General features: G+C 48.5%; 1 protein-coding gene across 1 annotated transcript in view; it reads left to right on the forward strand.

Annotated features, from left to right (window-relative positions):
- Window positions 1-6,997: 6,997 nt before the first annotated feature.
- Window positions 6,998-23,783, forward strand: part of ATP5PF (ATP synthase peripheral stalk subunit F6) — a 122,248-nt gene continuing 105,462 nt past the window's right edge. Inside the window, exon 1 of the mRNA XM_069636388.1 lies at window positions 6,998-7,257. The gene's annotated coding sequence lies outside the window, so the exon portion shown is untranslated. The remainder of the gene's footprint in view (window positions 7,258-23,783) is intronic.

The following is a 23,783-nucleotide window of genomic DNA, read 5'->3' on the forward strand; positions in this document are numbered from 1 at the left end:
ATCATTCATTCCATCCATTTTATCCACTTCATCCATTGTATCCACTTCATCCATTCAATCTGTTTCATCCACTACATGCATGTTATCCATTTTCATGCATTACACCAATTCCATCCATCTCATCCATTTAATCCATTCCATCCACCTCATCCATCCGTTCCATCCCCATTCCATCCATCCCATCCATTTTATCCATTCCATCGACTTCATCCATTCCATGCATTTTATCCATTACACCAATTCCATCCATCTCATCCATCCACTTCATCCATTCCATCCACTCCATCCATTCATCCATTTCATCCACTCCATCCATTACACCACTTCAATCCATCCCATCCACTCCATCCATTCTATCCACTTCATCCATTCCATCCACTCTTATCCTTATCCCGCTGGTTGACAGCTTGTGGTTTTAATACTTGTCTCATTTTCAAGGGCACTATCACAGTGCTTCTCCGTTGTTTGTCTGTTAAGATTTCCAGCATTGTTGTAGTCATTTGGGCTTTATCAACCCGATCACTCCTGGCGATGTCAAACAGCCTTAGTTGCCATTGGTTGGAAGCCTCCGCCTCTGTATCGAGTGGTGTCGCCTGAATCTTAGTTACAAATGCTTCAAAGAATATTGTCTTAGAATGAATCATCGCTAAAAGCATGGATTGATCTTTCATTGTTTCACTGATTGATTCATATAATTTCAGAAACGGAATAAGTGCATGTGTCGCAGCGTCCATCATTATATTTTGACGTTCGACCATGGATGTCGGGATGGCTTTGCGGGGCGATTCACTATGGTAATTGCACTTGCATTTCTCTCTCTCGTCATCTTGGTGTTCTTTTCCCATAGTAGTGCTAGCACCCTGGGGGAACGTCCTGTTCGCTTGATCTTTTATTTGTGTGACATTATGGTCTGACGACTGTCTCGTTGTCAATGTCAGCTGAGTTTTTATGCAGAAGCTCCTCCTTGAGACTTGTGGAAACAAAGAGCAGACTGGATTCAAGATAGAAGGTAGCAAAGTTACTTGCTCCCAAAAGAAAAGCTGTAGACTCCACACAGACTCTGCTGACATAAAGTTTCCCATAGGAATAAATTGGGGCTAGAATTATTTTAGGCGGGAGAACGTGAACAATAGTGTAGTGGCCTCTAAGGACGACAGGACACTTAGGTGGGTTCAAACTTCTAACTGTCTTTATTGACAAGACAAACTGGTGAGCATAACTTGTCCTTAGGCAGGGTAGGGGGGTCTACTCACAGTTCTTGTCTAGGCCTTCCAGTTACTTCACTGGAGGCAGGGTGTGCTCATGGATGGCATGCTGTAGGCTTCCAGGGCCCCCATGTGGCCTCCTGTGGCATTGGACTTATGCCCTGGAAGCTGTGCTCAGAGCCTTCTATGAGCCTCAACTATAATGGCTCCTCAACAGGAGCAGCGCTGTCACCCGACCACTTGGTCTGGCGCTCTGCCAATTGTGGCAGCAACGTTCTCCCGTGGAGCGTGGGCTTGCGAGATCTCGTTGCCTCGACATCTCGCGAGATCGCGCTCCCGCGATCACATGTTGTCCCCACACACCTCCTTTGCTAGGAAAATGATGGATGATCATTCCATGACAAAGTCTGCAAACTTGCTGGGTTTCCTTTTCTCTCTCTGCGGTCTGCCTTGATCTGGAAACGGGACAGGGCTGCGGGAGCACTCTTGGGGAGGTGTGGGTGATTCAGGTTCTCCTTGTCTTGCCCTTCGCTTTGACTCCCTGAGTAGGGATGGGGAGTTGGCGCTTGGGGACTCGTCACCGTAGGGTGACTCAGAGGCATCTCTTCCTGAATGGTGAGGGTTTTCGGATGGCTCTTGTTGGTCTGGGTCTTCTCCGGTTTCCCAGTGTGGCTGCTAAACGGATTCTTTTCTGCGGTACATGGCCACCCTTTCTAGATTTCATTTCCTTCCGTCGCTGGTACAAATGTGGTTTGACCCTTTCTCAATGACTTCTATGGGGCTGCTGTATCTGGAGCCGGTCGAAGTGTCTTTGTGAGGGAGACGTATCTTTACCAGGTCGCCTTTGTTAACTGCTGTCTGGCGAGCGGCTCGACGCATGTCCCCTTGAGCCTTCATGGCTTCTTTGTTACGCTGCATGCGAAAAACCACGTATTCCATGTTCACGTTTTCGTCGGCCCTCACTTGATGAAGCCAAGGTGGCACCAGTGTGGATGCTGCCCTTCTCCCCCTTAGCAGATGGAAAGGTGAAACGCTGGTGACGGTGTTGGGGGTGATGCGGTGGGCTGCGACAGCCTCCTTGACCGTCTTTTACGGGTTTAGACCCAAGGCATGCACTAGTTGCAGTGCCCCTTTGATGAAGCAGTTCGCCAGCTCGACCAGGCCTTTGGCTTGTGGGTGGTAGAGACTTTCTCTACGCTGTCGAATGTTGTTTAGTTTGAGGAATTTCTCCAACTCTTGAGAGACCAACTGGACGCCATTGTCCGTCACAATTTCCTCGGGAAGGCATTCGCGCTGGAATATGGTGGTGAGTGCTGCGATGACTGTGCTTGTGGTGATGTCCGAAGTGAAATCAACTTCGACCCATTTGGAGAAATAGTCGACCGTGACTATCCCATATTTGTGTTCTGGGGGCATGCTGTCCAGAGGCCCGATGAAATCCAACCCTAGTTTGCGCCACACACCTTTGGGGATTTCGGTGGGCTGCATGGGGGCTTGTCTCACAGCCAGACGCTTGTCACTGTTTGTGCACTCATGGCACCTTTCGACCATTTGTCGTATGTCCTGATACATGCCTGGCCACCAGTAGGCGTCGCGTATCCTGCGTCGGGTCATGTTGCATCCCAGATGGCCTGAGTGTGCTCTGCACAGTATCACTTTGCGAATTCTGCCTCTCAGAATGAGACCATTCATGGTGGTGATTTCGTCGTTCACCTTCCAGTAAGGGCGTAGGCCTTAAGGGATTGCTCTTTCGCCAGGCCACCCTTCGCGGAGCCAGGCTGCTACGCGCCATAGAGCATCGTCCTGCTCAAACTCCTCCTGCCAGTGGCGCTCACTTAGGTCCATGTACTCGCCGTTCCTCAGGTCACTTATAGAGGCTATGACACATTCATCTTCCAAGAATGTGGTCCCAGGGGCGTTTTGGTTCAGGAGCCTGGACATGCAGTCCGCTTGCACGTTTTTCCAACCAGCAATGTGGGCTATCTCGTATGTGCACTCTTGAAGTTTTGCGGCGATCCTGGCCAGTCTCGGGGTGGCAGTCTTGGTGCTGCCGGGGCTCAACATGTAAATGAGGGGTTTGTGGTCGGTGACCAGTCTAAACTTCGTGCCCCAAATACAAGATCTGAAGTAGTCGACGGCCCAGGCACAAGCCAACATTTCTTTTTCAATAGTGGAGTAATTTTTCTCCGCTGAAGATAGGGCTTTTGATGCAAACACCACAATGTTTTCAGTGTCGCCCTTCTTCTGGGTCAGAGTGGCCCCCAGCCCGTACGCGCTGGCGTCCGTTGTGATACAGGTGTCCCATTCCGGGTTGAACGGTTTCAGGCATGGTGCGTGTATGATTCTCCGTTTGATTTCAGTGAAGGCTTCTTTTTGTTCTGGCCCCCAGGAGTAGGCTGCCCCCTTCTTCAAAAGCTCCCTCATGGGGGACGTGGTTTCGGAGAACCTTGGGACGAATTTAGCATAGTACTCGGCTAGGCCCAGGAACAAGCGTAGTTCTTCTCTGGACTGGGGCGAGGGGCGTCTGTTATGGCCTCCATAAGGTTCTTCTTGGGGCTCACCCCTTCACTAGAAATGCAGTACTCAAGGTATTCTACCTTGCTCGCTCCAAAAACGCATTTCTCGTGGCGTAGATGCACGCCTGCCTCTTGAAGCTTGCTCAGGACTGCCTTGAGTGCTCTGTCATGGGTCTCGTTATCCTTGGCGTACACGAGGATGTCGTCCTGAAAGAATGAAACATTTGTGAGTCCTTTAAGTAGGGAGTTCATCATCCTCTGGAATGCGGACACTGCTGAAGACAACCCAAAAGGCATAGAGGTATATTGAAAGGTGCCGAACGGAGTGATGAACACCGTCAGGGGGCGTGAAGACTTGTTTAGAGGAATCTGGTGATAGGCGTCACGCATGTCCAGCTTTGAGAAGATTGCCGCCTCTTTCATCATAAGGACAATTTCTCTGATGCTGAGGAGCGGGAAGCTATCGGTGACGACCTCTGGATTCAGGCTTCTCAGGTCGATGCATATCCTGAGGTCGTTGCTGGATTTCTTTTAAACTAGAACTGCTGGACTTAACCACTCGGAAGATTCCACGGTCTCGATGGTTCCTTCTTCAACCATTTTCCGAAGGTGAGCATCTAATGCCGGTCTCGCCGTGGCAGGTACTGCTCTAACTTTGTGTTTCACCGGTACCGCATTGGGTTTCAACCGAATCTTGTGGACAAAGTCTCTCACTTTCCCCGGGTTCTCAGAAAACAGGCTAGGGAACATCTCCTTGAAATTCTGTGCTGCTCCTGAGGAGACCATGAGTACCTGTTCCGGAGTGCTCGGATCCAGTTTAATACTGAGTCTGTGTTGATCGTCCCATCCAAGCACGGCTGGGCCTTTCGGTGAGAAGTACACTTTGGTGGTGGTAGACCTCCCTTTGAAATCAATCCGGGCTCTGATGTAGCCCAGCAGGTTGATAGTTGCACCTCCAAAGACCGTCGGTTTTTGCCTGGTCGTTCTGATTTCCACTTGTGCTTGTCCCATCATTTCCTTACACGTTTCGATGGGGAGGATCGTGAGGTCTGATCCCGAATCTGCCATGACACGTGTTTCCATTCTGTCCTGTAGCTCGTCATTATCGCTTGAGGCGCGGTTTCCATCAACGCGGGAAATGGTTTTCTCCCGCCACGTACATGCCGTGGCCACGTGACCAATGTGTCTGCACTTTGAGCACTCCTTATTCCTGACGGGGCAGTCACGATCATTCGCCATGTGCTTGGTACTGGTGCATCTATAGCATTTCGGCAGATCCTTTTGTCTGGGGCCTTTGTCTCTGGGGCTGTTGCGGGATTGCTCTTCTCTGTGCCCTCTCTATTGCTGCGCCGCAAGTTCGGGTACTGGCAGGTGGCTTCCCACTTCTTTGCGCCTGCTGGAGGTTTCTTCCTCTGCCCTGGGAATTTGGATGGCCTTGTCGAGGGTCACTTCTTTTTCTTGGATGAACTTGTCCTGCACTTTCCTGGAGCTGGTGTGAACGCCCAGCATGTCGCAGATAACTTGTTCTGTGTTTTCGCCGAATGCGCAAAGAGAGGCCAGCTCCCTCATCCTGGTGATTTAGTCGTCCACGGGTTCGCTCCCTTCTTGTTTACGGGTGTAGAACCTCAGTCTGTGTAGCACCACGTTCTCCTTATTGGTGAACCTCTTCACAATGCGTCGGGTCGCTTCCTTGTAGACGGCGTTGTCATCGACTACTGGTATGGCTGTTAAGCTGGCAAAAATGCGCTGACCTTCAACCCCCATTGCGTTCAGCAGCATCGCCTTCTTCCTGGCGGGGGCATATCCCGTGCTGCCCACAGCCTCCAGATACGTGGAGAAAATGGGCTCCCATTGCATCCACGGAATTGCCGGGGTCCCAGGTGACGGGAGAAACACAGGGGGCGGTGTGGCGTCTTGCATGGTGGGCCCGTGGGTCTTTATGTATCCTCGTCGCTAATTATGTAGTGGCCTCTAAGGACGACAGGACACTTCTAACTATCTTTATTGACAAGACAAACTGGTGGGCATAACTTGTCCTTAGGCAGGGTATGGGGGTCTACTCACAGTTCTTGTCTGGGCCTCCCAGTTACTTCACTGGAGGCAGGGTGTGCTCATGGATGGCACGCTGTAGGCTTCCAGGGCCCCCATGTGGCCTCCTCTGGCATTGGACTTATGCCCTGGAAGCTGGGCTCAGAGCATTCTGTGAGCCTCAACTATAATGGCTCCTCAACAGGCGCAGCGCTGTCACCCGACCACTTGGTCTGGCGCTCTGCCATTTGTGGCAGCAACGTTCTCCCTTGGAGCGCAGGCTCGCGAGATCTCGTTGCCTCGAAATCTCGTGAGATCACTCTCCCGCGATCACGTGATGTCCCCACAAATAGCAATATTTTTCACTTTAAAATCGGGAGGGTTGGCATGTATGTTCTTGGCCTACCTAGACAGAACGTCTTTCCGACAGTCTAACAGTCTGTTTGTGACATCTGAGGGTTCCGAAACCTGGCCTGAAGGTGTCAGTGTCTACGAATAGCTGTTGGATTAGGTAGGCCATTGCCGTAGCCTATTCTGGGGGGCTAGTCTCTTTGCTGCTTCTGTTCAGGGTCACTCTACAATAGGCATGGCCGCATCTTGCAGACATGCCAACATTCTGGTGCCCCTAAGAGGGAGATTTCAGCACATAAATCGGGAGAATGTGTTATTCGCATCAGATTGCATTGGGTTATAATTATTTTAGGAGGGAGGCAGTAACAAATATATAATTATTCTCCCGCCTAAATCAGGAGGGCTGCAATGTAGTGTATGGTATGCATCACAAGTACCGGGCCGGGCCGAGGAAAATGGATGTGGAGGTAATTACCTGGTTACTTACAGTACTCTTGTTTACTCCTAGTCCTACTCTTCCTTGTTACAGTACTTACGCTCGTCCGCAATGGTGCGGCATGAAAAACCTTCCATTATGTCTTAGGGGGTATTGAGACTAACATGTAGGAGTGGGAGGTTGTACTCTCTGGAAGGGTAGGGGCGGTATGGGTGTTAAAAGATTACATGGATTCCTGAGATGTAGGTTGGAAACCGCACATGCAAGTACAGTGACGAGGAAGAGCAGGACTAGAAGTAATAAAGATTACCGCGAAGTAACCGGGTCATTAGAAAACAGGGCCTTAGATGTTTCTCCTTTTGCAAGATGGCCGCCTAATTAGTTGGTACGATGAAAGGTGCGTTGCCATTCTAGTTTATGTCCTTCTATGTCGCGAAGTTCGTATTTGACCTTTCATAGTGGAGTTAAAGGACTCTCGCCCTTGTGTATTTGCGTATACGATATGCGTTGTATTCCTATATTTTTTTTTTTAACCCTCAGACACATCTTTGTATCCACACGCCGTTCATTAGCGAAAGAAGGGCCATATACTGTTGCTAATTAGTTGGCTCAGGCGAATGTCTAAACGTGGTGCGCATGCGCAAGGTCCATCATGCACCTCGTTCTCAGTCTTTTCAGGCTGCCATCTCGTCCTGCTGACAAGAGGATAGGGCTTGAGAAGGTGAGTAATGGAATCGCAGGTTGGCAGGATGAGGACGGGCACAGTAGAGGTACCAGAGTTTGAAAATACTCACGTGGCGATGGGGGGGCGGAGGGTGTATCTGGGCCAGCTGTGCTTTCGACAACGATTATATTTAAAGGTTGCGCCTGGGGTGACTGGGAAGGTCAACCTGCGTGAGGTCTAGTTGCTGCCTCGCTTATCGTCATAATTTTTATACAGGTAACTTGCCTATGGTGATCAGTGGTGCACGCCGAGTACAGCAGGGCACTTGGACACAGGGTTATACGACAGGGGTGGTTCATGCGTCCATGGCTCGCTACTTAAACTGCTTCAGGCGATATTTCTGGGAGCACGCAATTTGAGGCATTTGGTGATGCGGGGGTTGTAACCATGTTCTCCCTAGTTTCAAATTCCATATCTCCTCCCGACGTTTTGACACACGAATAAATTACTGGATCAATTAAGCTCAACATTAAAACCCTAATCCCCACATTTATCTGACATTCCTTTGCTTGTTAAATGTGTCAGAATATACACTATTTCGGTAATTTAGTTTTCTCTTGGAGGTACATTCCCCGAGAAGGCTCCAGTGCCCATCAAATGCTGCACTAATTCATAATTTACTTTTCTGTTAGAGACTTGTCCTATAATTGACATTGGCATCAGGGGCCTGTGTTGTGCACTTGTTATATGGCTATATATGTAATGTTCAGTGGTATTTATAGTGACTTTCTGCCAATAATTTTGGTTATGCAGTGTATGGCTTTTTAAGAAAGGAGGGAAGGCTATTCTAGACGATAGTGGGAAGGCTATTCTAGACGATAGTGGGAAGTTAGATGCAGACACTTTTGGTGTTGTTGGATGCAGGTCTATAGTACCCCTTACTTGAGCTCTGATATGAACATCTATCGTTTTTGTTGTTGTGGAACAGGCACTTTAGCCATATGGGCAACCCTTTAATTGTGACGTGCAAAAATTGGCAGCACGCTTGTTGATAAAAGATAGCTAGGGTCTGAGCAGTGCTTTAAGTGTTATGCAGCATCAAACTGGACTCTTACATGACCAAGCAGTGCGCTGCAATTGAGAGACACTTCACTGACCTGAATGCTGCCTGTTAGGTTATTCCCCTTTCCGGCCACAGACTGGCTCTGTAAAAGCCCAGGCTTCATTTTGCAAGAAGGTCTGTGGCATTCATGTGTTTCTGCTTAATTGCGGTGATGACGCCTCTGCCAGGCACCCTTTTGCATCACAGGTGCCAGGATGATGATCCCCCCGCATCTCTACCTAAAGGGATACCTGGAGGGGGTCTGCGACTTGAAGAAAAGGCTAGGCTTTTATTCTAAAGCTTGAATCTCTCACTTATATACGAGTGTCAGGCTTTCAAAAATGCCTTGGCTTACAGAGGTCTGAGGTTACCAGGGATGTTTGGGAGCCCTGGCAGTGCCCCTTCTCTAACACAATTTTTAGGGCCTGCCGTGGCTCTGCCCTGGCTAGTCCTGGAGCCTGTTAAGTACACTAGACCTGGTTGGTCTGAAGGCGTTTGGGAAGTGTAAGGATGCAAGCTTTCATTAGTGAAGAATTGGGGGAGGATTCATTGATATGAGTTGGGGTGTTGTCCTTTCTTGGCACTTGGCTGTAGATTTCACTGGGATTCGGGAGCAGACCAGTGTCGTGCTGCAGAGGATCCATAAATAAACTTGCTTTCTTACAGATGGTAGTGCAAAGAGTTTAGCAATTGCTTGTCGTAAAGTAACCCACGTTTCTGGTGCCGATTTTTAGTCCTTTGCTATTATCTTTCATTTCTCTCAAAGTGAATGGTTGAAAAGCTGAGTCTTGAGCGGTTTCCTGGAAGATGGTTCACTTGTAGGTGATCGGGTGGGTTAGGGTGTTGCGTGGTTTCATGTCCAAACCTGAAAAAGAGGACCCTCATTGCCGTTTCTATTGCAAATTGCGGTACCGTACTTACCTCGCGAGTCCCTTTGCGGGCCGGGTCCCGCAAAGGGACCTCGTAGTAAGGCGTTAAGGGTTTAATGGCGCCGACACCTTTTACAGCGTCGTTAACCCCTTAACTCCAGGGTCCTAATGAGGCCCATTGTTTTATAAGTGTTTTTTAAAAACATTTTACAATTTTTTTTAGGTATACATTCTTTTAGAACCGCAAACCGTTCTATCATCAATAGTCTCCGAAGAACTTCAGACCAGTGGCACTCCTTGACGTCCTAGGCAAGCTTTATGCATCATTGTTGCAAAAGAAGCTAATTACTTGGGCACAAACAGCAAAAAAAGTAGATGAAAGACAGGCAGGTTTTGTGAAAATGGTGGGCTGTTCCCTGAACCTGCTAATCTTAAATCTGCTAAAAATGGAAGCCCTGCGCACAAATACAAAGGTGTACGCTGCTTTTGTAGACTTTTCAATGGCCTTCGATATGATAGACCGAGAAGAGGGAATTCTACAATTTAAGATCTTTCATAATGCATGCAGCTCAGGCACTGATATCTTGTCCCAATGGGTGAAACGTGGAGAAGAGCTACTAATGATGAACAACATTAACTCAGAAATCTTGCACGGAAATCCAACAGCAGCAAAACTAAAGATCTGGCGCACTGATTGGATTAATACAGGCAGTGAACGCCAGGCTGCTAGTGCAATGAAAGACGCGCCCGCTGAAGCGAGAAGATACAATGAGTTGCAACCATATATGAGCCATTATCCAAACTCGAAGGCACGTAGACTTTTCTTGCTATTCAGGCTGAATTCGTTTAAAACGAAAGATCGTATTAGACATCGACCAGAAGATCCTAACGTAAATTTCACATGTCGTATCTGTCTTAAGGAACCGGAATCTCTTAAACACCTAGTGCTTTTTTGTCATTCTTTAAAAAATGAGAGATCTGTGCATTTGGGACAATGGTACGCAAATCATCAAACAGTGGACGCGGACGAATGGTGGCAGAAAATGTGGAATGGTTTGGAACTGAAATTAATTATGCCCCTGACCTCATTTTTAGCAGTAATAGAAGAGAGGTTAAATACAGTCCAAGAGAAAACTGCTTTGGGGACAGGTTCCCACGTTTCAGATGTAGAGTAAATGAAAGGATGACTTCAGGGGCATGATTAAGGAGCATTGACAATGTTGAAAAGCTTTGTTTGTTTTGTCATATTTTAAAGGTTTGATTTTAAACCAATAAAATTAAAAAAAAAAAAATAAATAGTCTTCTCATTAGCCAAATCATACACTTTGCTAACAAAAAACGAAATTAGTTGAACACAGTAACTAAATAACGGCTCCTATTTTCTACAGAAGCTCCTCTGGGGGATACTTATTTTAGTATTTCTTTCCCCTTGGTCGTGCTCCCAATATCACTAGTTTGTGTAAGTCTGCCCTCCCTACCTTGTTATCTGGTGAGCTAAACAATGAGTGCACCAGGCTATTCCATGCAGCTACGTTCTGAGTTCTCTCTCTCATTCCTGCCTGAAAAGCTCGGTACCATAATGTGGCCTACGCCATGGCCAAGTGCTTTAGAAGGGATGTCCATGATTTTACCGAATTTACTTCACCTAAAGGAGACCTCCTCAAATGTTTTCTTCTAATTTGTTTTTTATTATGCGGGGGAGACCGTGACCCCCGTGCTCCCAGCCCATCTGTTTTTAAAATTACCCACTTACCCAACCACATTAGGTGAAATGTAGGTATCCCCTTTAGAATACACCACCAAACTCTGCAAGGGCCCTCTTGAGATTTCCAAGCTATGGCTATCCTTCTTATTCTGCTTGTTACTTTCTATATGGCAGTGGCATACACAACCTTTTTATTCTAGTTTTCTTTTATATGCTTGCTCTCGTTTGGGAACAGGCAGGGGCGTGGCCTTGTGCGTCTCTGGTTTTATATGCCCCATCACAATTCTATGCATTGACTTTGCAGTTTTGGATCCTGGGAACATACCAACAAACAAGACTGATGACCAACTTTGTTTCGCAATGCCCCCTTTTTTCAACCTGTGCGCCATCTTTTGCCAAACACCCCTAATTACAGGGCATTCCCAAAACCTATGCAGCATATCCACCCCATCTGCTCTGCATCTGGGGCACCCTTTATCCTTCTGTACAGGAAATTGTGAAATCTTATGTGTTGTCATATAAGATCTGTGATGAACTTAGAATTGAGTCTGTTTAAATCGAGCGTTTCCTGAAGCCTTCTTTGGATTCAATGCCACTTAGTCCATTCCTCGTCTGTGAATGCTCTGCCCAAGTCACACTCCCATCTGTTTTTAACTCCTGGGGCTTCTGTTGGTAGTGCTGCCAGCAACCCCTGATAAAATATCGATACTCTGTCAACCTTCGGACACGTCATGCAGAAATCTCAGCGTGCCATCTACCTCTGGGAAATCCTGACAAAGCCCCTTAAGCTTGTGTAAGACTCGGAAGTATGTCATAAATTGGCCTTTGTACACCCCAAACTCCTAACAACCTCTTGAAATTAGGTCTAAATCTGTGTTGAGCCACATTCATGGGGTAGTTTGTTTTCAAAGGTTTCCTGATGAAAGGGATGTTTGAGAGAGCTGGCTGGGTGATATGGGCCAGCTCTGTGCTTTTTAAGCAGAGGTCTGATGAATGCAGATTTCAACTGAGCTTGTAATAATCTGGTGCTGATGGAGTCATTGGGACTTGGATCCTGATTGGTTGCATGAGTCAGTGGTAGTGTGTAGGCCCTTGGCAGACGGAAGGCAGAAAAATTACCAGAGAGGAGGGAGGTAGTGGGAGGTGTTGGCGGAATCTCGTTGGTTTGGTAGGTGTGCCCTTGTTGAGGTGCGTCTGGGTGTAGAGGATCTTTTGGTTGAAGGGTGTAATGATCTGGTCAGAGGTCTTGTGTAGGAGTTGTTCTAGGCTGCCAGGTTTTAGCATTTTCTGGTGAACATATATATTTCCCTTTCGCTCTTATGTGCCGAATCAATGCGCTTGGAGTAGTGTGCTTTCTTTGCTTTGAGTTCCTCAGCATTTAAAGGCGTACTTTCATGGTAGAATTGTTTTTCCTACAGATTTTCTCCTGTTTCTGATTTTCCTTTAAGTAGTTTTTGTCTGGGGGTAAACAATTTAGCTTGTTTCGAGGTTTTCTTGGGCGCAATGGAGTCCAATGTGGAATAGATTTGGTTGCTTCTAGTCTTTCTAGTAGGGTGTTGATCCAGCCCTACAGATATCGGCCAAATTTACTACATAAAAATAGGGAGTTAAAATGCTGCCAACAAAAATAGGAACACGACATGTAGAATCATGCACCAGTGCTTTCACAGCTCCTTGGTTTTGTTTTGACCAGTAGTGCATGTAGTACCACCGGACGAAACTACTATTTTAACTGCCTGATTTGAAGAAGTAAACATATATCTTTTAATGTGCATGAATAACTAGGTGCAAAGACATTTTTCTGTTAAAACATATTTTTACTCGCTTATGAAATACTCTTATTGGAAATTGGACTTACATTTTTTTAAACATGTTTATTTTTGATCAACACACCAGAGAAAAGTACATTACAACATATTCTTTCATGACACTTTGTGCTGATCATTGATCATCTCCTCCCCCATCAACCCCATTCCCGCCCCCCCCTTAGTTAACGTCCAAATCTTGCTCTTCGGTCCGTTGTATCATCTTCGTGCTCCTTGCCTTTAGAGCGTTTGCTACCGCTCGTGGCAAAAGTTAGTGCTGGATAGCTCTGGTCATAGTCTATTACAGGGGACCAGATGTTCGTGAAGCGGTGAAGGAGGCCTCTGTTTGCCGCCGTGATCTTTTCTGCGACAAAGATGTCCCAAAGTTTCAGCCACCATAGGATCAGCAGGGGTCCCTCCGGCGATTTCCAGGTTCGTGCCACTGTGATTTTAACGGCCAGGAGGTGAGTGAGGAGGGTGGCACTTCTACCCGACCTTGGGTATATGCCTGGAAGCGGGGCTCCTAGTACGATGATTCTGGCTCCAAGGGCAGTTTTATCCCAGTTATGTCTGCTATGGTGGCGATGCATTGGGCCCAGAAGTTTGCAACCACTGGGCAGGATCACCACATATGGATGAACGATCCCTGTAGGCCGCATCGACGCCAGCATTGAGGCTCCAAGGCTGGGTTGATATGGTATAGTCTTAAGTGGCGCGTAGTACCATTTTAGGAGTAGTTTATGGGCACACTCCTGATTAGTGATGCAGAAGGAGGAGGCCCGCGTGCAAGGCCAAATGTCTGACCAAACCTGTTCTTCTATTGGGTGTCCTAGGTCTGTTTCCCATTGGTTCATGTAGGTTGCTCTGGCGACCAGGAGATTCGTCTGCAACAGCTTGTACATCGCTGAGATGCGCCCTCGGTGTGGGGGATCTGTGATTTGTCAGCTCTGTAGGGTCTAGATCTCGGGTCGCTGCCTCGCGCGTTGTTGGATGGGAACACCAATGCCTCAGTTGCACGTATGTGAATCTGTCTGTTTCCGCCAGGTCAAAGGTGTTTTTGCATTGTTCAAAGGTGAGTGGTTGATACCTCTCAAAGAGCTGGCTTGTGGAGCTGAGGCCGTCGGCGATCCAGTTCTTAAAGTTCACTAGGTGGGTTCCTGGGGAGAACGCTGGGTTATGAAATACCGGGGAAGCTGGGCCTAGGCCTCTAGGGATTCCCCTCTGTTTACAAGTCCATTCCCAAGCTTTTACAGTCTGCCTAGTGGAAGAGAGGATGTTCGTCCACGTTCTTCGGAGGACGGGGGAAAGGTGCAGGAGGAAGCGGAGAGGGAGGGGTAAGCGGGATTGTTCAATCTCAACACATCTAGGTCTGTTTTGAGGTTATCGTCCAGCCCACAGTGTGAGCCAGCTGGGCTGCGATCTGGTATTTCTGGAGGTCTGGGACACCTAGGCCTCCCAAGTTCGGATTGCTCAGCATTGTCTTAAGCGGGGTCCTTGACTTTTTACCTTTCCAGAAGAAGCGTAGCGCCTTCCTTTGGAGGCGCAATAGTGGGGACCGGGGGATCAAAACTGGAATGGCCAAACAGGTGTAAAGCAGGCGTGGAAGGAGGTTCATTTTACATGCCGCTATGCGGCCCAGTAGTGAGATCTCCTGCGAGAGCCAGCGAGTGAGGTCCTCCTCCAAGGTCTTGAATAGTAGTTGAAAGTTCGCTTGGTAGGTATCCTCCGGTCGGGCTGTGATCTGTACTCCTAGGTAGGGGATTGACTTTTCGCTAAGCTGGATCAGGCAGAGGGCTCTGAAAGAATCCTTATCTTCCTGCTCCAGTCTCACCCCCAGGGCTGATGATTTTGCGAAGTTTAGCACGAATCCTGAACTTTACCAAAGCGATTAATTTCTGCCAGGGAGGACCTCAGCGATTGGGTGGTGTCCGATATGGTTAATAACGCATCATCCGCATATAGTTCTATTTTATGTTGAGTGGGGCCTACTTGGAGGCCTTTGATTCTGGGGTTCAGTCGGATCCTTTGGGCCAGTGGCTCCATAACCAGGGCGAAGAGCAGGGGAGACGAGGGGCATCCTTGTCTGGTGCCGCATAAGGGGATCGGGTTAGATAGGAAGCTGTTAACGCGGAGCAAGGGCTTCAGTGATTGGTAGTTCGCTAAAACGAGTTTCTGAAATGTGGGTCCAAAGTGAAAGGACTCTAGGGTGAATTATAATTCACCCTAATCTACTTTGTCAAAGGCTTTAGTCGCATCTAAAGCTAGCACAGCCAATTTACGTGCATCTCGTTGAGTGACTTCGACCAGGTTTAGGTCCCTGCGGTCATTGTCTGCAGCGGATCTATTGAGTATGAATCCTGTCTGGTCTGGGTCGATGATGTCCGGGAGCACTCTCGCTAATCAGTTGGCCAAGACCTTTGAGTAAATGTTAGCGTCCAGTTTTAGTAGAGGGATAGGTCTATACGCTGTGATGTCTCTGGGGTCTTTTCCCGGTTTCAGGGCGAGAACCATGATCAATCCCTGCATGGATGAGGTGATGGACCCCGAGGTAGCGAAAGAGTTAAAGGGCGATGTGAGGGGGGTCACCAGCTGCGAGCGAAAGACTTTGTAAAAGCGGGTCGAGAATTCGTCTGGGCCCGGGGCCCTTGGTTTGAGACTTTTGATGACTTTGTCGACCTCTTCGCTCGTGATCGGGGTCTCCAGCTCGTCTCGCCCCATAGGGGCGATCCGGGGAAGCGCTGCGTCTCGGAGCTACGAGAGCTGCTCTTCGGGTGATCTCGGGGAGGCTGTTATCGTGTCTGTGAGGTGAGTGACTGCGATGTGTTGCTTGTCTCCCTCTGCAAACTGGACTCTGCCCTGGGAATCGCAGAGGCCTAGGATAGAATTTCTCTTTCTAGTCTTCGCCAGTTTTTCCACCAGAAATGTGTTGGCCTTGTTCCCTTTAGCGTAGTAGCTCTGCTTAGTTCTGGCAAGAATCTGAGCCGTGTCCTCAGCGTAATGTGCTTCTAGCTTCTTTCGAGCTATCTGCAGGGCTCGATGGGTTCTGGGCGTCCAGTTTTTCGCTTTACATATAGCTTCTGCTCTCTCTACGTCCTCCTGTAAGATCTGGCAAGTCTGGCGCTTCTTTTTTGTAATAGGCCGCTCCTTGGGAGATTAGGACCCCTCTCACAACCGCTTTCATTGCGTCCCACGTGTTGGCCAATGAAGTGTCCTCGCTCTTATTTTCTTTGAAGTAGTCTTTGATGGCCTTCGCTACCACATCTCTTAATGACATGTCATTCAAGATCGGGTCGTATAGGGACCACTTGCATTTTGGGAGCGGATCAGTGTCATGGGCTCTCAATGTTAGCATGACCGGGGCATGATCCGATAAGATTCTGGGACCTATGGCCACCTCATCGGTGACCCTCCACGAATGGTCAGAGGGCATCTTCCAGAGCTGAGTAAAACTCATTCTGTTTATCATTCGGGGCGTAGATCGAGATGAGGGAGTATAGCTGGCCATAGATCCGGAATTTAATTGCTACAAAGCGGCCATCTGGGCAAAGCAAAGTGTCTAAAATTTGTGGTCTAAGTGTCTTAGCGATAAGTAAAGCTGCTCCACCTTTTTTGGTGCCGTTCGATGCCGGGAATTGTAACGGGAATTGTCTGTCGCGGAGCCTAGTGAAGTCTGCTGGAATCAGGTGAGTTTCTTGAAGGAATACGACTGAGGCATCTTCATTCTGTAGACGCCGTAGCATAGATTTCCTCTTCTGCGGCCCGTTTAAGCCTCTGACGTTGAGGGTTAGGAATTTCACTTTCAGGTGTGGTTGAGGGTCATCGTGGGCTTTCCTCGGCGGCTGGGGTGGGCTCTGTGGGGGGGGGGATCATGAGTTTCAGGCATTGTCCAAGAGCTTTGTGACCATGCGGTTCTCTGGTGGTCCTGTTTTATATCCTCTCCAACGGGAGGGCAAACTGAAACGGGAGGGTGAACATGGATGTGTGTGGGGGGGCTGTGGTTTTCTGTGCGGCCTTCTCCATGGCCAACAGGGCCAAAACTGTTTTCCCCGCCAACCGGGCCGGGGTAGAACCATTGGACTTGGTTCGCCTCCAAGGGCGAGTTGGTGACATTTACTCCTCGGCGTGGGGTGTGGGCCACTCGGGGCCCCCGGCATACTTATGTTGCGCTTTAGTTTCGGGATCGGCTAGATCACGATAGAGGGGTATGACTGGATCATCGTATCTTCCGGCATCTCTGTGCTTTAGACCAGGATTGTTGTTGCTGTCTTTGGGGTGATTTGTCCGGTTCTTCTGGCGGGAGATGAGGACTGGAGGAGAGCGAGGCCTCCGGGGAGTTTGGGTGCAAGATGGATTTCGCGTCCTCAAGATGGATGATTTTGCGCAGGGTTCCCCGGCCGTCGATCAGCATGATGTCGGTGTCCCTGCTTCTGGGCAACACAGACTGGCTTCCAGCGGTCACAGAACTCTTCCGAACCCCGGTCGATTTGCTTCAATCTTGATGTTCAGGAACACTCTTCAGGGTTCTCAGCAGACCACTTCTCCATACATCACTCACGGAACTGGCTTCCATGGTGCCTCCATGAAGAACAGCAGTTTTTGCACGATGGTCCTCATAGCTTGGGAAGAGGTCTCCTAGCAAGGTCCTCCCTTGGATCAGTCTTCGACAATCTGAACAGCTTTTAGAGGACTTGGAAGGAAATGCAGCAGCAATCTTCTTCCAGCTGGGCTTCAAGGATGAGCTTCAAGTTCAGCTTCTGAACAAATTGGTAAAGGTCCCCAGATATACACATCTTTCCCTCCTTGTCCTGGACTTCCCTACTATACCATATATGGTTCCTCCACCCAACAGCCAGTCAGTGGAAGGGACAAAGTCTGGGCTTCCCAGGTCTTTGGGAAAACAAGGTAAAGGACAATAGAAACCAAGAGGGCCCTAGGGCCATCTAGCTTTTTATCAGGAATCCACTGATTCCTATGGCAGTGCTTGGGTATCCCAAAATGGAAGATACTCGCAGCTCCTGTCATATCGGCATGAAGCTGCCACCAGCCCATACCCTGCTCTGTGGGCAACACAGGTGCCCCAAACCATACACTAGGGGTTTGTACCCCCACCCATGGGTGCCTTGAGGGTATCCCAAGGGTCTCTGTTGACAACAACCAAAAAGAGGTAGCGCTGCACTGCCAGGAGTCCCAACTGCACTCTTGTGCAGAAAATAACACAGAGCACACATGATAAGGGAGTACAGGACAAGGACAGGAATGCCCTGTCCCTCTAATGTATTTCTAGCATCACAGTTGCTTTCGTTCGTTTCCTAGGACCCTGATCAAGGCTTTCAATTTCGAAGCGGCTAATAAGGCTCTTGTTGTGGTCATGCACATCTATCACCACTGCATTGTGGTTGCGGTGCATGCTGCAGGGAGTCTAGTGATGGGTTAACATGCATTGTTCCTTACAGGTCCGGTTTTATGGTTGGTAGGCTGGCTTTTGGTGTAGATATAGGCAAGGGTGTTGGGTTGTTAGTGAGCCCTGTGTCTCTGACCAATTTTTGGTCATAGAAATGTGGTTTAGCTGGCTGCTTCAGGAGATATCTTAAGCTCTGTATGAGCGAGGCAGTTTGAACAGTGTTTTAACAAAACCACTTGCAGCTGGCCACAATTTCAGCAGCACGATGAGGTGAAGTCATTTTACCAAGATAACATAATTTGGTGCGTTGCGGGAGCTGCGATTTCATCCCTTCTTTCCTGATTCAACAGATCGCTATTTGGAGGCAGATTATGTTTCCTCTCGCCCCATTTTTAGTTCTAAACCAATGTACAATGCATTCTACATAGTTGCCTTCCAGGGGCCCATCTAGTATCGGTCTCCATTGAGTCCCTTAAGCACTTGTATGATTCTCTTAAACTTGTTTGCTCAAAGGTCTGCAAAGATTATCATCCTGTCCTGGTGAACATGCTACTGCAATTGGTCTGAGGTACAATGGTGCTGCAGCACATTTGCTGCCCACCCCTGCTCCACGAAGGTGAGGTTTCCAGATTCCACTCCAGGAATGACACCTGAGTGGGCCCCCCTGCATCTGATAAGCGCTGTAATGAAATTCACAACTGCTAACAGATCAACATAGTGTCCCAGATTCAACACTTTAAACGCCATCTCCTCTACGCCATCTCCTCTACGCCATCTCCTCTGCCTGGACATTAACCATACCCTAATTCAGCATATTGTCACTTCCCCTTCATTCTAACTTATGTTGCAAGTCCATGCAGTGCTGAGACACATTTTCACAGACTTCCCGCTTTCCACCGCCAGAATCATTACCAGGTAAATCATCACTTTCGTAAAGCATCCTGCTGAGGCGTTGCTCCGCTCGCTGTAATTATCCTCATGTATAGCGTTTCTGATCAAAGCACTCCTCGCGTTCCATGAAATGCTCAAATTCCAAAAGTCTAAAGCAAATGACTTCTGGTACAAAATCAAGTGGAACCTGGGCTAAATCTGGTATTGGAGGTGCTATGCTTTCCTGTAGGTGTTTTTTTAAATTGGTAGCTTGATGGAATTGGACAGCCTTTCCACGAACATGCATTTGCAGTACTGTCTGATGGCACAGACTTCATGGTACAGACAAGGAGGCAACACCAATGTTAACTCCCTGGGTCCTGTAGGGGACATGTTGGGTGCGGAAAAATCTAGTAATACCAGCAAGTATGTTTGCTAAATGGCTACCTCCTGGGCATAAACTTTCAACAAAACATCCATGTTGCTTCTGCTTGTAGTCTTGGGCCTACAGAAGTTCAGCCTCATTTAGGTTTTATCTAAAACCCTTGATGAAATTGTCTTAACCTTGAATAACCACAGTGATTCTATGTTTGACAAAACTGGGATCGCTTAGAAATGAGCCTGGTTGTGGAATGCAGGTTTGTTTCTTTTGAAATGTTTAATACAGTTTTTTTCCATCTGCCTTTTGATGGCATGTTTTTGTTTACAGCCAAAACAGACCTAATGCCTTTTGCTGAGTATTCTTTTGCGAATACAACTGTGATAAACATTGAGACATGACCTTCTGGTTTTGGTACAGGTCCACAGAACTTCATAATATTCTATGAGGCAGTACGAAACCCTGCACACCCCCCCCCCCCAACCATACCATACATGTAAGGTTGCATTTAGGTTATCAAACCACAAATGGAATATGGTTCTTTTCTTGCAGGTGACTTAACGTCCTGGGTTAGTCACCACCACATTGCACAGCACCCAAAAAAGCCCTGATGGAATTGACAATCTCCTTTCTCAGAAAAACAACGCCACCATTGACTCATTTCTCTGTGCGTTCCTGCTTTGTATTGTACTCGGGGAAAACCCAGGTTTTTCTGACCAGCGGAATTGGTATTGAGGAAAGGATTTGTCTGCAGAGTTCAAAGGGGGTAATCTTTCTTTACTGTTCTCTTAAATTCTCACCTTAACAATACTGTCAGTGTATGCCTCTAGGGATGGGGTCTGCAACCTGCAGTTCCCCATCATCCCTCGCCATTTTTAATAGGGATGATGGGGAGTTGTAGTCCAAACCACTTGGAGAGCCAATGTTTGCAGACCCGCCTCATGCTCTAATTATGCAGGAATAATTGCCTCTTCGCTTGTGAGTCTTTGCTTTTGCCTTCCTTTCTGCTGCACCTTGAGTACCCCTAGACTGCTAATTACTGTGCTGTCTGTCCACACTGGTACTCGCCTATAATGCATTCACTCTTGATTTTTCTCTTGCTCCTACTCCTATCCCTATGCTTTCTGATCAGGTTGCAAATTCCTAATTTTCTATCCCGTCATAAAACCCACATCTCAACTCCCACTACCCCATCCCTATTGCACCTCCTACTACAAACAAAGCTGACGAGCTAACCATATCTCGCTTCTCTTCCTCCGAGACTCCACTTCTCTACTCTTCCTTACCGTATCAACTCTAACAACATTGCACTCTGGAATGCTCTGTCTGTATGCAATGAAACTTTATTACAGTATACTTTCATGCCAGCTCTCCTCCCCAAGGCCACCTTGCCATCACTGAAACCTGGACTTCTGCTTCTGACATGGCCACTCTAGTGACCCTTTACGACTCCAAACTAGCCTTCATTCACTCTCTTCATCTGACTGGCAGAGGTGGAGGCGTCGGGCACATTCCCGCCTCACAAATCTCCCAATGCCACTTCCCCTCCTTCCTCTTGGTAATTTGCCATCTCTACTATTGCTCCACCTCACGTCCTCCATCTATTGCTCTCCGGGTCCCACTGAACCCTTCTTTGATGAACCCGTGCGTTTCCTTCATTCTCTTTCCACTAAATGTCACCTCATTCTCTTGGGTGACTTTAACCTTCCCTCACCAACCACTTCTCAGAAATCTCAACTTCAGACTTTTATTTGTGACAACACACTCCACTCTATCCATAACCTACCAACCCTGGGTAACTCTTTGGATTTCCTATCTCAGCTCTCTCTCGGCCAATTATTACTGCCGTAATACTCCTGCTATACCATACCTATCTGATGACTCTATTGTTTCCACCATCGCATTTCCACCCTCTGACCTCGCCTCTGCTATTACTAAAAGCAAACGTAAACCTTCTGCCATTTCTCTTTCTCTCTCTGACCTACAGTTCTCACTCTTTCTTCACACCTGATGCCGCTTTCACTAACACTGCCTTCTCTAGCTTTCAATCCCAACTATGACCCCTTCTCCTCTCACTTCCCACTGCTAACATTCACCCCATAATCTCAGCATCCTCAACCATGGGTCCACGCATTCATATGCGCTCCCCGCACAGGCATGCGTCGGCTGCAGCACAAATGGAGGTGTACCCTCTCGCATGAGGACCTGCAACTCTACCTTGGCCCCTGAACTCTTCCAAGTCCTCTTGATTGAGCAAAAACTATTTCTACCTCACCCTTGTTGACCCACCCAAACCATCCTTGCTGGCTACAGAGCACCCTAAACTCTCTCCTAAACATATGACTATTGTGAGAAACTGGGCGGTATTCTCCCACCTACTCCCTGGGGATCCTCCATTCAGGTTGCCAGGATAGGTCCACTGCATTTGGATCCCGAGCCTGGGGGTGGCCAAGTGAAGTAGGATCACCTGAGGAGGGTCATGGTGGATTGGGAGGAGAGTGTGTTGTAATATGTTATGTAGTTGTGTGGAATTCTACGGTTGTAGGATTCCACACTTGCTTTGCATGGTGGTTTACTTGCGTGTTCAGTGTTCTGGATTCCATAGTTAGCAGTTGAGAAGTTATGGAGATGTAATGGCAGAGCCCTGCTGGGCTCTGGTTGGTTACATTAAAGAAGCCACTCGCCCCATCCAGTGTGTGCTTTCATTTTTACACTGGAAACGAGTGTAACCAACCTGCCCGACCCACGTGCCTTGTCTGAGCCAGAAGGCCCAGTCGTTGTGATACTGCCTGCGTTCCCGGCGTTGTGCAAACCTCCAGTTTGGCTGGGGAGGAGTGAAGTGTCACCTGCCAACGTAGCCGCCTCCAGTGGACCGAGCGGCGGAGTAACTGCCCTGAAGTATCGGAAGCGTCCTGTGGGTTCCCTTCTACGCCACCTAGAGGCCTGCACTCCCCGGTCCGGGTCGAGCGCAGTGCCGCCTCCGTTGCATCGGAGGAGTACTTCCAACATCGCGCCCCCCGGTGCGCATCAGGTGAGGGGGCGGGGGGCCCCCGCCAGTCAGCAGTTTCTTTGCTCCCCACCGCAACGACCGGTCTCCGCGAGTAGCAGAGGAAAGACAAAGGGGAGGAGCTTGCAAACCAGAGGGAGTGGTTTGAACTCAACGGCCCCTCCTTCTCCCTGTGCTGTGGTCCCGACTGACTTAGCGGGAGAGAGCGAGCAGGAGGGGCGTCCCTCTCCTGCTGTACGGATCCTACCGGTTCAGTCTGTGCAGTTTAACCTTTGCTGGGTTTGAAAGGGGGTTTAAAGCACTAGCTGCACTGACGCAGCCAGTCAAGCCTGTCACAGTCAATAGTGGCATTCCTGGACCTATCGTATGGTCAGATGACCCTTTCAGAATGGCAACCTATAAAAAGAAAATAAAGAGTAGCCGACTGCAAACCAGTCAGTCAAGACTGTTACGTGTAGCACTGATCATTCTAAGAACCAACTGTGACTAGTTAACCCTTTGAACTTCTCAGCTTTTACGAGTTGCGACCCCAGACTGTCAGTTGGACAGTCACTGTAATAGTGGTGATGTGACTTTTCCCTTGCCTTGCCGCGCATCACAAATGGGGTGTTTCTTGCGCCGCGCAGGGTGCGCCACCCGGTCGAAGGTCTCCGGCCTGAATAATGCAATGCGCGCCCGCCTCATGCCTTTCTGCCCAATCCAGGTGAACCAGCTATAGCATGGGACTTGTGGGTTGACACATTCAAAGTGTATCTCAGTGCTGCTGGCGGGGCTAAGCTCACGGATGACGATAAAGAAGCTACCCTGTTAAATTGCCTTGGTTCTGAGGGGCTCAGTTTTCAGGCATCTTCCTGGTCCCATTGTGTGTGCCCCCCCGCGCTGATGGTGAAGGGGGTGATGCTGCTCAGGATGTGATACTTGCTTATGAGACTGCCCTTGGGAAGTTAAGAGGTGGGTTTTGGAAAAAGAGCCAACGTGGTACTGGAAAGATACTTTTTTTTTTCTTTCTCCAGAGCACAGGGAACTGGCGAGAGCATTGACTCGTATATCACAGCTCTTCGTACCTTGATAGCCACGTGCAAATTCACAGTTTCAGTTGATGAATATATCTGCGATCAAGCCATGATGCCAACCAGTGACACCAGGGTTCGTGAAAGACTATGGATGGAGAAGGATCCTCCTTTGGAAAAGGTTGAGATATTCAGAGCTATTGAGGAGTCCAAGAAGAGTGTTAAGGAAATGGCAGACAAGGGAGAGAATGTACATGCGCTGATGCCCCGGAGGAGCAACGATTTCAGAAGCAGATACAAGGACACCAAGGGGGCGCCCAGGTCGAGGGATGTGTCGAAGAAGTGCAGATGGCGAGGACATTCGGTGGGGTCAAAGGAGTGTCCCGGCTCCACTGTGGACTGTAGGAGGTGCAAAGGGAAGGGGCACTATGCTCG

The sequence above is a fragment of the Ambystoma mexicanum genome, chromosome 7p (genome assembly GCF_040938575.1).
Source record: "Ambystoma mexicanum isolate Mex_15411 chromosome 7p, UKY_AmexF1_1, whole genome shotgun sequence".
NCBI classification, from domain to species: Eukaryota; Metazoa; Chordata; class Amphibia; order Caudata; family Ambystomatidae; genus Ambystoma; species Ambystoma mexicanum.